At 22.7% G+C, this 7,819-nt stretch overlaps 1 long non-coding RNA gene across 1 annotated transcript; it reads right to left on the reverse strand.

Moving 5' to 3' along the window:
* Window positions 1-726: 726 nt before the first annotated feature.
* Window positions 727-2,226, reverse strand: LOC136076452 (uncharacterized). Its single transcript, XR_010636281.1, has 3 exons — window positions 1,966-2,226; window positions 1,596-1,712; window positions 727-1,388 (listed from the first exon to the last, which is right to left on the reverse strand). It is a non-coding gene; the product is annotated as an uncharacterized LOC136076452 (long non-coding RNA).
* Between the last annotated feature and the right edge of the window lie 5,593 nt (window positions 2,227-7,819).

Here is a 7,819-nt window from a genome sequence, read left to right on the forward strand (position 1 = left end):
TTCTGTATCTGCCCCTACTTATGCAAATTAAGTTTTATTATATATGATTTATTTTTAATAAATATTTGTTATTACTTTTAACATAAAAATTCTTTCTTAAAAAATGTTATTTTTTTTGTAAATTTAATTTACATTTTGTAGCATATTACTTTTATGCAATTTACTTTCAAATGCAGGTTAGTTTTTAATATAATTTTTTTTTTTAATTAGTTTCTTTTATAGGTAAATGTACATGACAGTTTGTGGAACTTTTATACTATATAATGTAATTTTCAAAAGTAATTAATTTTTATATGTAAAAGTAAACAGTTTATCTTATGTGAATTACTTTTACATGCAAAAGTAAATTACTTTTGATGTAATCTTCTTTTACATAAGTTACTTTTCAAAGAAAAAGAAGTTACAATATCATATCCAAGTAACTTTTAAGAACTTTTATATGGAAGTAAAATTTTAGTATAATTTTTTTTTAAGTAGTTACTTTTATAGGTAAATGTAAACTACAGTTTGAGGAGCTTTAATGTTATGTAATCTAATTTTTAAAAGTCATTAGCTTTTAAATGCAGATAATAGATATTGCAGATACTCATCTGTAATAACAGAATTCAGTTGGATTCACAGTTTTAAAAAAAATAACTGTATTTTTTTTAACTGTTCCTTTAAACTAGGATAATCAATTTCAAAATACTTTTGATAATGTCTAAATTGCACAAATTGAAAAGGATATTTGTATGCTGAATAGTTTTTTATTTTTAAATTATTTTAAGACTGCTAACAAAATTATTCTAAAATAAAAAAACTAAAATGACTAAAAATTATTAAAATTAATAATAAAAACTTCAACATAAAAAATAATTAGTACAACAACAAAAATTTTTTCTACGTCACATGTTTGTAGTCACAAACGCTTCAAAAGTTATTGGATTATACTACTAATAAAAATACGTTAGAAAAAGCACTTATAGAAAAAAACATCGAAAACGTAACTATAATGTTTTATTCACTTAAATAGTCACAGAGACGAGGTCACCTAAAATGCACGTGATTGATACGTAAATAAAATGTTGCGTGCCTACTACAGAATTATTTAAAAGCTCAGAATTTTTTTTTAATTAAAGGAACTATATACAATAAATAAATATAACACAGTGGTATAACATTCTCTACAATTTTATTTATTTAAAAACCTTCATAAGGCATTGAAATGATCTTTTATTTCTTATAATAATATTGATCAACTTGTTCTTTAAGTGTTTATGGCATCTTTAATGTAGACAAAAGATCTTTATTAATATTTTTAACTTTGTTCAGTGGACACTAAACTTTTTTCGTAAAATAAAACGATAGTGCTTCAAGAAGTAGCTTGTTTTTGTCTTCTGAGTCATTTTCTAAACCATTAAAGTATGCGATTATGAATAACAAATTGTTTCAATTAGTCTATTAAAACTAAAATTAAAAAAGTTATAAGTGCAATTAGAAATTCCTTACTTACAAAAAAAAGTTTTTTTTTTTTTTATAAAAATATATATTTATATATATATATATATTTACATTAAAATATATATATTTACATAATTTAAGAAACATCAAATAACCTCATTATGCATGTCTTTTAGTTTTTCTCAACTACAACAATTCTTGTAAAGTCATTTCTCAATAACACCATTGATATTTGATTTTTTCTGATTAAGAAGTTTTAACGTATCATATAACTGTTATAATAAATAAAATAATTGATTGTAAAATATAATAACGTCAACCATAACTATATGCCTGAAAACTAAATAAAATGAAAGTAAAGAAAAGGTAATCATTTACTAAATTTAAGAAAAACCTTATTATTTTAATTTTTTTTTAGTTTGTCTTTGAACTTGATCCTTTAATATTTGCACAAAAATGAATCACATTCAAATTAAATAATAAAGTATTAAGACAATAATGAAAAACAAAGGAAAAGTAACTTACTTGTCATCAGCATCTAAACTTTATTTCTTGGAGTCAGAAAATAGTAGAATTGCAAAAAACTTTTTTCTCTCAGTTAAGTTTTAAATTTTCTCGTGTTTATTTAAAGAAAAATGCTCTTGGTGTCTTCTTGTTTTTGTTTTTTTGTTGATGATGATGATGATGATAATGATGATATTGATGATTATTTTGATGATGATGATGATGATATGGTATGCAAAATATAATATAATATAGAATAACAATATTTATTTTTGCGCTCCCATAAAAATAAATCTAAATAATTTTATTAAGCTTCCATGCTACTGAGATTTTTAGATACCTTGATAGCAAAGTTTAACAATATAAAAGCTGAAAGTTGAGAAAGCATGAAATCGAAAAAGAATTTATAGACACGGTTTCCTATTGAACTCATGTCTTTAAGTAAAATTGACGTCTCGGAAAGACATATAAAAAATAATATTTGATAAATTCTTTTAAGAACATCCATTAATTCTCAGTTATTTGCAAAACATTAAACAGTCACAATGTTTTAAGAATCAAATATCAAAAGTTTTTTTCCAAATCTAAACGAAACGGAATCTTTCAAACTAACACTTTCAAACGAATTTGTAATCCCTATAATACTTGCTCAAATTTTTAAAAATTAGTGATTTTTTTTTTTGACGATGACAAGTTTGTAAATTTGAAGAATAATTTTGTTACATTTTTATTGTAGAAAAACAAGGAAACTTGATATTTAATTCAAATATAATCACTATTTACCCAAACTTTTGAAAATTTTTATTTTTATTTTTATAGAAAATATGAAAGTCAATCGACTTTAATTGTAGATGCCTTATTAATTATTTTAAAAATTTATTTTAATTAAAAAAAAACTGTTAAAATATATACTTGCATAATAATAATTCAAAAAGAGCAAAATATATAAAAATTCAATTTATACTGCCTTAAGAAAATTGAGAATAGTTCAATTTGAATGCTCTGTTGCACTTTAAAAAGCTAGAATTTTTGTTTTTCATAATAAATTTAATTCTTTATTTTTTTTTTATAAGTTTAAATTTTTTTTTTTTTACTGTTTTTATTTAGGCGCCGACGGAGCTTATATTGTATTATTTTATAAATAATTCTTTAATATATATATATATATATATATATATATATATATATATATATATATATATATATATATATATTATATATATATATATATATATATATACATATATATATATACTTAAAGAACAGAGCATTAATAAGTTAAAATATGTATGTATATATATATATATATATATATATATATATATATATATATATATATATATATATATATATATATGTACATATATATATATAAAAAAAAAAATATTGTATATAAAAAATTTAATACTTATTATCATATTATATCAAATATCAATTTTACAAAGGTAAAACATGCGCGAGATTACTGATACATCATCTATATGTTTAGGTTGTGGCAGCAGTATTTATTTTCTAAGTAAAAATAAAAAAAAATCAAATAGCGTCAAAAATAAAAAGAAATGTTTATTATATATAAAAACAATCAACCATACAAATAAAAATTAAACATTTAAAGTATAGAATTTGACGATATATTGTTTTTTTTTTGAATTCCTTTTCTTTTCATTATGTCATACATTTTTTGTTGTCATAGAATATACTATGACAATATTGATTTCTTAACAATAAATGTTGCGTAAAACTTTATATTTCCGTGCACACAATTTAAGTTGTCAATATACAAACAATGACAATAAAGATGGGAGACATGATAATGATATATTCATGATGAAAAATCCTTACGAAAGTAATAAAATGTGAAAAACAAAATAAATTTTATAATAACGTGGAAATAACAATAAAATTGTAAAAAGTATTTATTACTTATAGTATTTTTATTCAAAAATACTGTTGATTAAATGTAATTAATTAGAAGTTTACTACTTTTAATCAACTTAAATGAACAATGTTAAATTGTAGGGTAGAGATGGGCATATTGGGACAGTTGGTCAAAACAGAAAATAAATTCTTGAAGACTTATGTCTCACCTAAAAGTTTTTATTTTTCTAAAACTTTTTCTAATAACACAGTCATATTTATTGTGCTTTATTATTGTAAAACATAAAACACATATCATTACCAGAATGCTTTAAAAATACCAAAATGCATCAGTATCAAAATTTGTGTATTTTCTTAAGCGATATAACTACAAAATACTTATCTTGAACTATTGCTAATTTGCTTTAGTTATAAAAACATAATATTTTTAAGATTATTTTATTATCTTTTAGAATTTGGTTTTAAAAAATATCTCGAATAGAACTTTTTGAATAGTTTTAATTTTAGTAAAGTGACTTTTGTCGTGCATATCAGGACAACAAATTATTTATATATCCGACAATATTACAACCATTTTTTTTTACAGTTTGATGATTTTATTTTTATTATAAAATATTATTTTAATTACTTAAAAAAGTAATATTAGTAATATATTTAGAAAAATGGTTATTTTTATAACTTAACTTCGATTATTAATAGTATTTAATGTAAACAACAATAGTTAGAAATTATGTAAGAAAAATCAGTAATCAGGTTTAGCTGTGAGTAAAATAGAACTTAGAACTTGAAAAGCATCTGATACATATGGCATAATTAAATTTGTTTTATATTGGCATATTGCAAACAAACCATCTCATCAAAAATGTTAACAAACAGTTTCAGGATATTTTTTGCGTAAATAATGCGACTCATAATACTTATTGTTCAACTTTATATTCAGTAGTAGTTACCAAACTATTAACTTATACTTCTTTCGCCCTACTTTTAAATTTTAGAACAATATCTTTAGTTTATTTGTTTAAGAGTATTTTGTAATAATACACAAAAAGTGTTTTATTATAAATTAAGTTTTTTGTATTTTATTACAAAATGTGGTGAATGGGTGTATGGGGGGGGGGGGGGAAGGGAGGGATGGGTAAATCTTATGAGTATGTTAATTTTTAAAAATTTTATTGTCTGAACATGTTTAAATGATAAAATGCCTTTATTTTTTATAAGTTTTAAATCTTAAAATTTAACGAATAACTGTTGCTTCTGAACTGCCCCGCTTTTTCCCACCAAAATCTAGATATTTTGCTAGTCTAGAATTTCTTTAATTTGGTTATCATTATTTTTAAAAACCTTTTCTTTGCTTTTCCGTTTTTATATATCAATGAATTGTAGGAAACTTATTAAAAACAGTGTTAACTATGATAGTTTTATCCGCCACTAGCATTTGTTTCTTGAGTGTCCTTTTCTACCCTAATATTGTTTATTTCAGCTTTTTAAAAATTTTTGGTTAAAAGTTTTTTATATTTACTTGATTTAGACTGCATTTATAATTTTTTGAAAAAACATAAATACAGTTTTTGATATAATTATCTATAAAAAAGATAAAATTTCTATACTATAGATATAATTATCTATATTAAAAATTATGAGTATAAATATTTTTTAAATTTATCATTTCATTTATACTAAAACAAAATGTAAATGAAATTGTTAAAAAAACCTAGGAAAAAGTTTAAAAATTTAATTATTATAAAACTGTAAACTTAAAATCTTTTACCACAAACAACTCTTTATGAAACAGTTATTATTACTTAGATTTTAATGTTATTTAGAGAAAACGTAAAAAATGGAGCACGAATTTAAAAACTAACTAATAAAATATCTACGCAAAGTTAACCATAAAACTGAATAATTTTATTCAATTCAAATAAAACGAGATGTCCGTTTCATCTATCCTTCATGATAAAAAGTCTTACTTCCGAATGTAATTTCGACGACTTTTGAAGGTTCCACGCCGACCAAAATTAAATATTTTGATTTCAAAAAGGGCTAGAACGTTCAGGATGTAAACTGAACGTATATTGTCCTTTTTTTTCATGTCCAGTATTAGCTGGGATACGCGTTAGATTGTTTTACAAATTTATTGAAAGGTTTTGAAATATTGTGTTTTTCTTCTTATACCGCACACAAAGTGAGTTGGGTACAGGATCTTCAACAAGTTATATCAAAATATATTTTGATTAAGGATGTATAAAAGACTTTATTAATTAAATTTAAAAACTTTATTTTAAGTTGATTTTAACGAAATAATTTTAAAGTTAAAACTAATTTCAATCAATACATTTAACTTTATAGACAATACACATAAATAAGAGTCATGAAAACCTAGCAATGTTTCATAAAAATAGATTTCATTAATATTTACAATGTTTCTAACAATAATTATAATAAAATCTTAGCAAGAAACTGAAGTCAGCATGAAAAAAACTAATTTAAAAACGACAAGTTTTGCAAGCGTAAGTAATACCAAATCTTGATTTGGAAATCTTTGATTTCCAGCATCTCAAGACTTTTTGCAGAAATGGTCTCGTTAATAAAACTGATTTATGTGTTCCCAAAACTTTTGATCTTTATCAATTGTAATACCAAGTAGTTTTACCTTATTGGAGACAAAAACCGTTATTAGCAATACATTTTCTGTGTTTTATAAGCTAATTAAATAAGTTGTATCTTTTCTGGATTTGAAGCTATAGAGTTTAACTGAAAACAAATGATGGTATTAGTTAATTCTATTTGCAATCAAAAAATAACCTTCTCAAAGCTATTTTCACGAGTATAAATAGTGTTAAGATCTGCAAAATTACAAAGTTCAGTATCTTTAATAAATAAAAATAAATATTTTATGAAGATATTAAACAAAATGGGTCTAAAGAATGACCCTTTAGATACTCAAGTTTATATATCCACCCAGTTTGAGAAAGAAGACCCTATTCGAACCATTTGTTTTACAACTATAAATATAATATAGCAGTTATAATTTACTTTAGAAAAATTATAGGCATTTAATTAAGACATTTGTTATTCATTTGAGATAAAGTCGTACGCCTCAAGTGGTCTAATGATATTAGTGTTCTTAGTATAATTTCAAATGTGATTAATTTAGTTTTATTAAAAAAGCCCTGTATTTTTTTTAGAAGAAATGTTATCATTAATGTACACATCAAAACCTCCGATATTTTGAAATATTCAGGCGATAGGGAGTTACATAACTTCAATAGAAGAACTGATTAATAGGAAATAACTAATTTAGTTTAGTTTTAACAATTATAAGTACATCTACAGTTTTTTTTATACATGTAGTAATATCTGAAAATTTATTGGGGATTGAAATAAAATTTATAAACACTAGACTGACATTTTTAGGATTTTTGGCCATTAATTTATCCAAACCAGAATTAAGACTAAGATCTTTATTAATACTAGTTTGCTAAGTTTGATGATCCAAAATCAGATTGGAACTGTTATCAAATGGATAGATAGCTATATCAAATGGATAGGATAGAGGCTATAAAGTTCATTATAAACCTACCGAATGTTTGCTTATAAAAGTGGTCAACATGAGTCATCAATAATATTATAAATACTTGGTTTTTATTTATCAGCTAGACACAATGTCCTATGTTGAGCCTTTTTGTTATGGAATCGACAAATTAGAGTAGATTAAAATATCAAACAAGATGCGCTTAATTTAAAAATGTAAGAAACAAGGTCTTTTAATTTTTATATGGGAATTCTATTCTAATTGATTCTGCGTCAGTTTTTATTTCCCCTCTGATCAGTATATCCTGATTTTGGTTTAGGAAATATTATTTTGCCATTAAGTTTTTTTAAAAAACAAAATCAAAATATTTTATAATACATTATAATGCAATACTGATATTATGTTAGTGATGCAAAATAATAAAAACTAGTCACACTTACTACTTTGTGCCAATCATTAGAAAAA

This window comes from Hydra vulgaris, chromosome 02 (genome assembly GCF_038396675.1).
Source record: "Hydra vulgaris chromosome 02, alternate assembly HydraT2T_AEP".
Classification (NCBI taxonomy): Eukaryota; Metazoa; Cnidaria; class Hydrozoa; order Anthoathecata; family Hydridae; genus Hydra; species Hydra vulgaris.